Raw genomic sequence first — 7876 nt, forward strand, 5'->3', positions numbered from 1 at the left:
ATTGTGTGAGGTGATTGTGAGCCTTAAATGAGAACTAGACCAAAGCCAGTTAGGTCACAAACTGGGCTCTATACATTTGTTTAAATACACAATCAAAATACATGATAAAAAGGAATACCATAGTGAGGTAATGAACTATTTTAATATTTTAAACAACATTGACATTTACATATACTTAGTCAATGATACATGTAATCCCATATCATTAGTGGGTATATGTAATGGTAATGGGTAGGGTAATGGGTATATGTGAATATGGTTACATTATTGTTATCAAGCTCTGGGTAACCAAGTCCAGAATCAACATCCTGTGCATCAATAGACTACTACCACAGTAATACCATCAGAATCATCACACTGTCATTCATCAAACTGCTCGTTTCTCTCATCATCTGACTCCCCAAGTTCAAAGTCCAGTTCTGGACCATCCTGCTGTTTTTGGTTACTGCAGGTCTGTAACCTGCACATGTCTGTGCATGGAAGTCCATTTGACAGGCACATGCAGCTTGGCATTTTGCATGAATGCACACACTTGCATGTTAGCATTTCCAAGACCACATCTGGTGCAGGTGGGGAGCGCATCCAGTAAATGGCCAGCTTGCCTTCATCGTCTGTCCATCCATACTCAGTAGGGCTTGGCACCACAGGGTTAGCCTGCAGACAGCACTTCCATATTGCTGCCTGATAGTTGGCTCGTTGAACATGCATAAAGAGACAGTCTCTACATGGTGGCAGCTGGCTGGCCTCAACCTCTCCCCTTTTGGTGCAGAAGAGCTGGTAACGCAGTTTGTTCACCTCAGCAGTGCTGCTATTAGCAACATACATCCGACAGGTGAACTGCTCAATTTTCTGGAACAGCTCATCACTCACATTCCATGTCTGTCCCAGTTGACTAAAAGTCTCTTGGCAGGAAGTGTGCTTTCTCACTATCTTCAGGGCATTCAGCTTCCCTCGACCAGCGAATGCACTGACAGTGTCGCAGCCTGTGAAGGCATGTAAGCCAATTAGGCTGTCACAGATGCTGTCTCCAAGTGAACTTGCCAGTTTGGTGATGTCGACAAACCGTGTGCGGTTCTGAGTCCCACACTTCTGGTAGATGGGACAGGTGATGTCCTTCTGGAAGCCAAGACAAAGCACCATGACATCAGTGTCCTCAGCTGTGATGATAACTGACTTTGAGCCCGCATTTGCTGCATACAATGCATGCAGGAGCAGACGGGTGTCAGCTTCTTCATGTGTGGAGTAAAGTTCTGCTGCTTCCTCACACCCATCTTCTGTCAACTTGTAGCAGGTTTCCTCACAGGTCATGTACAACACCTTGCCATGCAGCATAGCTCTGTATCGTGGGAGTTTCCACTCTTCCACCAGAAACTTGATAAGACTGGTCTTGTTGGAGGAACTGCACAGAAATTGTCTCCACTGCTGGACGTGGTGTCCCCCTGCAAGATTCTTGTACTGGAGAGTGATGTCTCCACCCCGGTTCAGTCGTTCAGCATCTTTGATCGAAGTCTGGTGATAGACATCATAAACAACATCAATCCTCCCACTCTGTGCTCCCTCATGGAGGACCTGGGTCAAGGCTGGCTCTGCCACCTGTGCAAAGGTTTTGTTGTTGCCATTCATTTTTTGGACCAGGCTCATCCCATCAATGATGGAAGTAGATGGGATTGGGATGTCTTCTGCAGGAGATACATTCTTTTCAAGCTCTCTGGCAAGTGCAGCCTTGTTTGTTTTTCGTAAGGACCCATCAGCATTTGCCAGTGCCCATGGTAGTGGGCCCAATGGGTAGGCAAGGACATCCTTCAGATTCACCTTCCTGCTTTCAGCCACCAGGATCATGTGACTGAAAAGGTTTCTATTTGCCTTCAGAACCACATCCTGTGCTTTCTTTCCATGAGCTTGTTTTGCGCTGACATTGGAGAATGTTTTCAGACTTTGCTTGGTCATCTTGTCGTGGAATTTCACAGGTGGTGGGTCTGCATCTAACCTTGTTTGCTGGAATGCTTGGTAGGCCTCTTCTCCTTTCTCAAGAGCTCTCAAGAGATCTATGGTCACATCAGGTGGAGCCATGTTGCCAGTGGAGAGGCTAACCAAATCAATCTCATCAGGGGACATAGGATTGAGCCAGTTATTCTCCATAAGGTCCATGAGAGACTGGACATCTGCTTCATCTCTCTTGATCCTTGGACTCTGTAGATCTGGATGAGACCATTTGCACCTGCCTTGACCTGTCAGGTCTCTCAGCTGTCTGAGGTACATGCTTCTATACTCAGCTGTGAGATAATATTTGGTCACAGCTCCTGGCTTCAAGCTGAATCCCTTTGTCCCTCCAGCTGTTTGGGTGTCTTTGTTCGCCGTTTCTTCTATAGCTTGGTCAACAGGGATTCGGCCAAAGGGATTGGTGGAGCCCAGTTGGACTGAGAAGCCTCCTTCCATGAATTCTGTGTACACATCTGGGTGTGTGATGGGCAGCTCAGACATCTGGGCGTAGTAGTAGGGGAGGTAGCGTGCATAATTCATCCTGTCATAAGCAAAGCACCATGGGATCATTGCTCGAATGCTAGCCAAGTGTAGCATCCAGTCTCCCTCTCTGGATGCTCGGATGAGCCCCAACAAGATTTCAACCATGTCCAAATAGGACATCCAGAAGTTCGAGAGGCTGCCGTTTCCACCTCTAAGGAACTCACGGTAGACTTCAAATAGATCCATGATGCGTGTACAAGAGCTGTTCTCGAGGACCTCCTTCAAAGCATGTTGTGAGACTTCTTTCCCAAGGCTGTCAATGGTCTTCAGTGTCTCATTCAGGTGAACCATGTCATTCCTGTGAGTTTCTTCCAACCAGGACAGGAAACCATTCAAGGTCAGTTGCATGAGAGCCTCATACAGGAGCTTGTGTAGTCGCACTGCCCTGTTGTACTTGCGGCCATCCATAACACCAGCAATTGAGCCTTCTGCAATCATGCCAGACTCAATGCGGAGGTCTTTGAGTCCAGCATCTTGGAAACGCTTTCCTATTATTGCCAGCAGTGTGCAGATGGTGTGGAATACCCCAAGCCTAACGATGATATCATGGAACTTGTCATGGTGTTTCCATGTGATCTCGACAGCCTTCGCATAAAGGGCTTGGTCAAAGACACAGACAATCTTCCTCAGGCCTAAGCACTGCATGATGCTCAGTGACTGGTTAAGCACCTCGTTGACAGTAGACATTTGTGTTGCTGGAGCATTGATGGTAGGCAGATAGCCTATATTGTCGGGGATGACCGTCATCTCTCCTCGAGTCAGGATGTTGAAGCCTGTCCAGCTGCTGACTGACTGTTCTTCTTGTTGTGACATGCGTGCTAGGACCCAAAGAAGGTTTTTCTCTCTGGCAAGCTTAGTATTGGCTGCAGTATCGGCATCTGACTTTTTGCTTTGTGGTGGCCCTACCCGTTGTCCAGCATTGTAAGTTGGTAACATTGGTCGGGGTCCATCAATGCTTCTCTTCTTTGTTTTGGGAACAGTGGGCATGGGTTGGACAGGAAGTGGGTTGACTGGCTTTGCTTGCACAGCAATCCCATTGACTCTCTGAGATGTTCCCTCACCACTGACAGTTTCTTCAAGACGGTCGATATTGTCCCAGGCTAAAGTTGTGAATATGCCAGGATGGATGTTAGCTGGAAGGGCAATGCCACTCCCTGATGATGAGAGTTTCTGGAGACACAGGGCAGTGTTGATCTCTTCCATCTGTGAATAGGACACACTGTGACTAAGTCGGTTGAGGATGTTTATCAACTCTACATTTCCTGTCAACGATTTGACACTGAATGGCAGAACAATGTGCTTGGAAGGCTTGGTATTTCCACATGTCACTGCATATACTATGTCATGGCCAAATGACTGCAGAAGGCACTGCACTCTCTGGGATGCATGATCAGGATCATTTGAGCCTGTGAGTAGAGAGTACAGGAAGATAATGAGCGACTCTGGTATGGTAGGACATTCTGCTTCTGGTTTGACTTCAGGCGGCCAGGTTTGAGGAACATCTTGACTTTTAATGTCTGCTCTCAATTTGATGGCTGCTTTGGCTATAACATCTTGTGCACTGACACTTTTCAGGGTCTGCAGCTCCCTTTTGAGAGACTGATTTTCTTTGGCAAGTTCCCTCATGGACAAGTTATCGGGATAGAGGAGGAATTTTCCTTTCTCATCAGGGAATATCTGCAAGGCTCCAGCAAACTCACTCTCCAGGTTTCGCCTTATGTGCTTCTTGGTTGATTCCTTGACTTGGGCAATGCCTTGGGAGTTCATTGAAGCTACCAGTCTAGAAGAGAGATCAGTCATTGTCATCAATTGAGGATTGCCAAAAAGCTCCATCCTGATGAAGAGGAACAGCTCATTGTATGCCTTATTCACAGCAGCTTCATACTGGGCTGCAGCATCATCATCTTCATTGCTGGCAACCTCTCCTTTGGAAACCTCTTCTTTGGTGTAAAGTCTATAGCATGACCTGTGGTAGTGCCCTTCAGCTGCTACAAGGTCTCTACTCACAATGGCAAGGATTCTGCTGTCCCTTTTCTTTGTGGCTGCACTCCTGATCTTTGCATCAGCTCGCAGTTCTCGACACTGCACCAGTACTTCTCTCGTATTCTGTCTCTTGGAATATTTGCTGTTTTTCTGACAAAATATGCACTCTGCATCATAAGTCCTAGATGTACTTGGAGCATGTCGAGCTACTCTCTTAGATTGTTTCTCTTCAGCAGAGACACAACTTTTCTTTTCTTTTGCAAGGAGGCCATCAAGAATTTGCTTCATAGTGAAGATACTGCGACACTTTCTGTGGTAGTAGATTGCTGGAATCTGTCCCTCAGGAATGTCTTTTGCCAGTTTCAAAACTGGTGCATGATTTCGTATCTGAGCTGCCCTGAGCAGAGTTCTCCATGAGTCGACACTTTGTAGTGAAACCAGCTTATCTGTATCATCAGAACAGTGGATAACGCACTCCACCCGTGGGCGCTTTGGTATTGGGTAAAAACTTGCTTGTTCACCAGTGGCCATATTCAGTCAGTTTTCACCTGCCACATACAAACAAATACATGTAACTTAGGTGTATGAACACTACTAAAACAAAGTTTACTTTGCTTCACCAGCGTCATATTACCATTATTTATCTTACATAGCCACAAATAGATACATTACCTAGTTGCTATGCAACTGCTGTATTTTGTCCACATGAGGCCGCTAAAATCAACACAAGATGAAAGTTCCTCGTAGCCACTTTAACTAATCATATTAACATATACATTAAAAGAACATGCTAACATTATGGGAAATTAGCTTACAATCTTCTCCAGAGTGAGACAAGAAGATAGATACCAGTTTCCTCTATATGTGTTTAGTAGAAAGCTATCTGGCTGCACGTTAGCCTAGCTTAGCACAATGAATGGAAGTACACAGTACTGGTTATCCTTGGTTGTTGGCCAACTAAGAACTGTCCCAGAGTTTAAGCTAGGCTAATCAGTACCAGGGGTGTTGAAATGCTATATTTGTAAAAATCTGGGCAAATACACAATCGTGAGAGGCACAGAAACAGGTTTCCTGAAAGAAAAATGAAATAGCTGCTCATTTGGAAAGGTTATCATGTATTATTTTACTTCTGTTAGTGTACCAAATAAAATGGCACCAGTGAAGTTGTGTCACCTTGGGTGATATCGATATCTGGTGTGACCCATGGACTAACTGGCTTTGGTCTAGTTAGTTTCTTAGTAATAATGCCCTTCTAATTTAAGGTTCACAATCACCTCACACAATGAAATAGTATGGGTATATTATACATTTCCTGAATCTTTACAGTCCTGTGAGTATTCCAGTGTTTGTGTTTTGTGTCCCTGATATTCCTAGATGCCACAGGGCTAAAAGAAAGTATATAGTTTAGGCGAAAATTGCAGAAAGATGTGTGTTATTGACGGGTTGAAGAGCTCAAGTGACCTCTATATTTGTGAGAAATATCCACAACAGGGCTTGAATGAAAGCTAAGAAGGTCCCCTTTAAAATGATACCAAAGACAATATTATAGAACATTGAAAAATGTCCTGACCATGAGGCTAAACCAGGATATGCACCAGCGTCTAAAATGCAATTTACTTTAGGGGGTGGTTAACTTCATGAGCTGATAACTGTGATACAGCTGCCACTCAGGAATGGTTATCATACCAAAATATCATCTACAGACATGGATCCTTTCAAAAATTATAAGTAAGTTTTGCCACCTTGAGTGTACCGAAATAGGAAATTTTGGGCTCTGGCCCATGGACTAATACCCACATCCGGTTTCCCACCCGCAGACACGGCCAATTGTGTCTGTAAGGGACGCCCGACCAAGCCGCACCCGGGGATTCGAACATTTTTTAGGCTCCTTTCCGCTCATTATACCCCGTCCAGCATCCCTCCTGTGCGCCGGCTGGCGGTGCAGACGTGCCATGAAAAATACCGCAGTGAAAGAAACACCCGGGAAATTTCCAACTCCCCCATACGACGAGCAGAACCCAGCTTTTCATGGTGACTGCGGCACAGTCCTACAGTCCTCTCACTGTAACGCTGTGAACAATGGCCGGGGTGGACATTTTTGGCTTCAACTGGTACGTCTTCATAACTGACGTTATAACGTCCGTTATAACTGACACTGTCCCACCGAGTCATGAAACATTTACGTTTTAAGGCTTCAGTTTTAAGTTTGATATTATAGCAGTGCAAAAAAAGGCTTTGGTAAGATCTGTAGACGTAAACTATACAGTATGACCTTTACCCAGGAAATGTGCCCCCCACCCCGCCCCCTCCCCCTCCCCCACCCCCACCCCCAACTCTAAAGCACCACGAGAGGAAACGTGTCTGGGAGTCAGGTTTTAACGAGATTAAAAAAAACGGTTTGCTTACTGAAGTCTGTCAACATGTATGAACTTGACTCTCGGTGTATCACGCCACCACCACACCACACCATCACCACCACCACAACACACCATCACCACCACCACAACACACCGTCACCACCATCACCACCACCACGCCACCGTGCCGAGTTGGTGAAGCGCACATAGAAGATTTTATTTATTTGTTTGTTTGTTTGTCCCCCTTTGCAACAGGTGAAGTGCCGTGGCTACAAAACGGGATAGGTCATTCCTACTATGTTACTATGTAACACACACACACACACACACACACACACACACACACACACACACACACACACACACACACACACACACACTCACACACACATTCACTTTTTTTCTCTCTCGCTCTCGCTCTCTCGCTCTGTCTCTCTCTCACACACACATTCACGCTCTCTCTCTCTCTCTCTCTCTCTTTCACACACACACATTCACTCTCTCTCTTTCACACACACACATTCACGCCCTCTCTCTCTCTCTCTCTCTCTCTCTCTCTCTCTCTTTCACACACACACACACATTCACGCTCTCTCTCTTTCTCTCTTCCACACACACACATTCACTCTCTCTCTTTCACACACACACATCCACGCTCTCGCTCTCGCTCTCTTTCACACACACACATTCACGCTCTCTCTCTCTCTTTCACACACACACACATTCACTCTCTCTCTTTCACACACACACATCCACGCTCTCGCTCTCTCTCTCTCTTTCACACACACACATTCACTCTCTCTCTTTCACACACACACATATTCACTCTCTCTCACGCACACATTCACGCTCTCGCTCTCTCTCTCTCAAACACACACACATTCACTCTCTCTCTGACGCACACATTCACGCTCTCGCTCGCTCTCTCTCTCTCTCTCTCTCTCTCTCACACACACACACACATTCACGCTCTCGCTCTCTCTCTCACACACACACATTCACTCTGTCTCTGT

This window comes from Lampris incognitus, chromosome 3 (genome assembly GCF_029633865.1).
Source record: "Lampris incognitus isolate fLamInc1 chromosome 3, fLamInc1.hap2, whole genome shotgun sequence".
NCBI classification, from domain to species: Eukaryota; Metazoa; Chordata; class Actinopteri; order Lampriformes; family Lampridae; genus Lampris; species Lampris incognitus.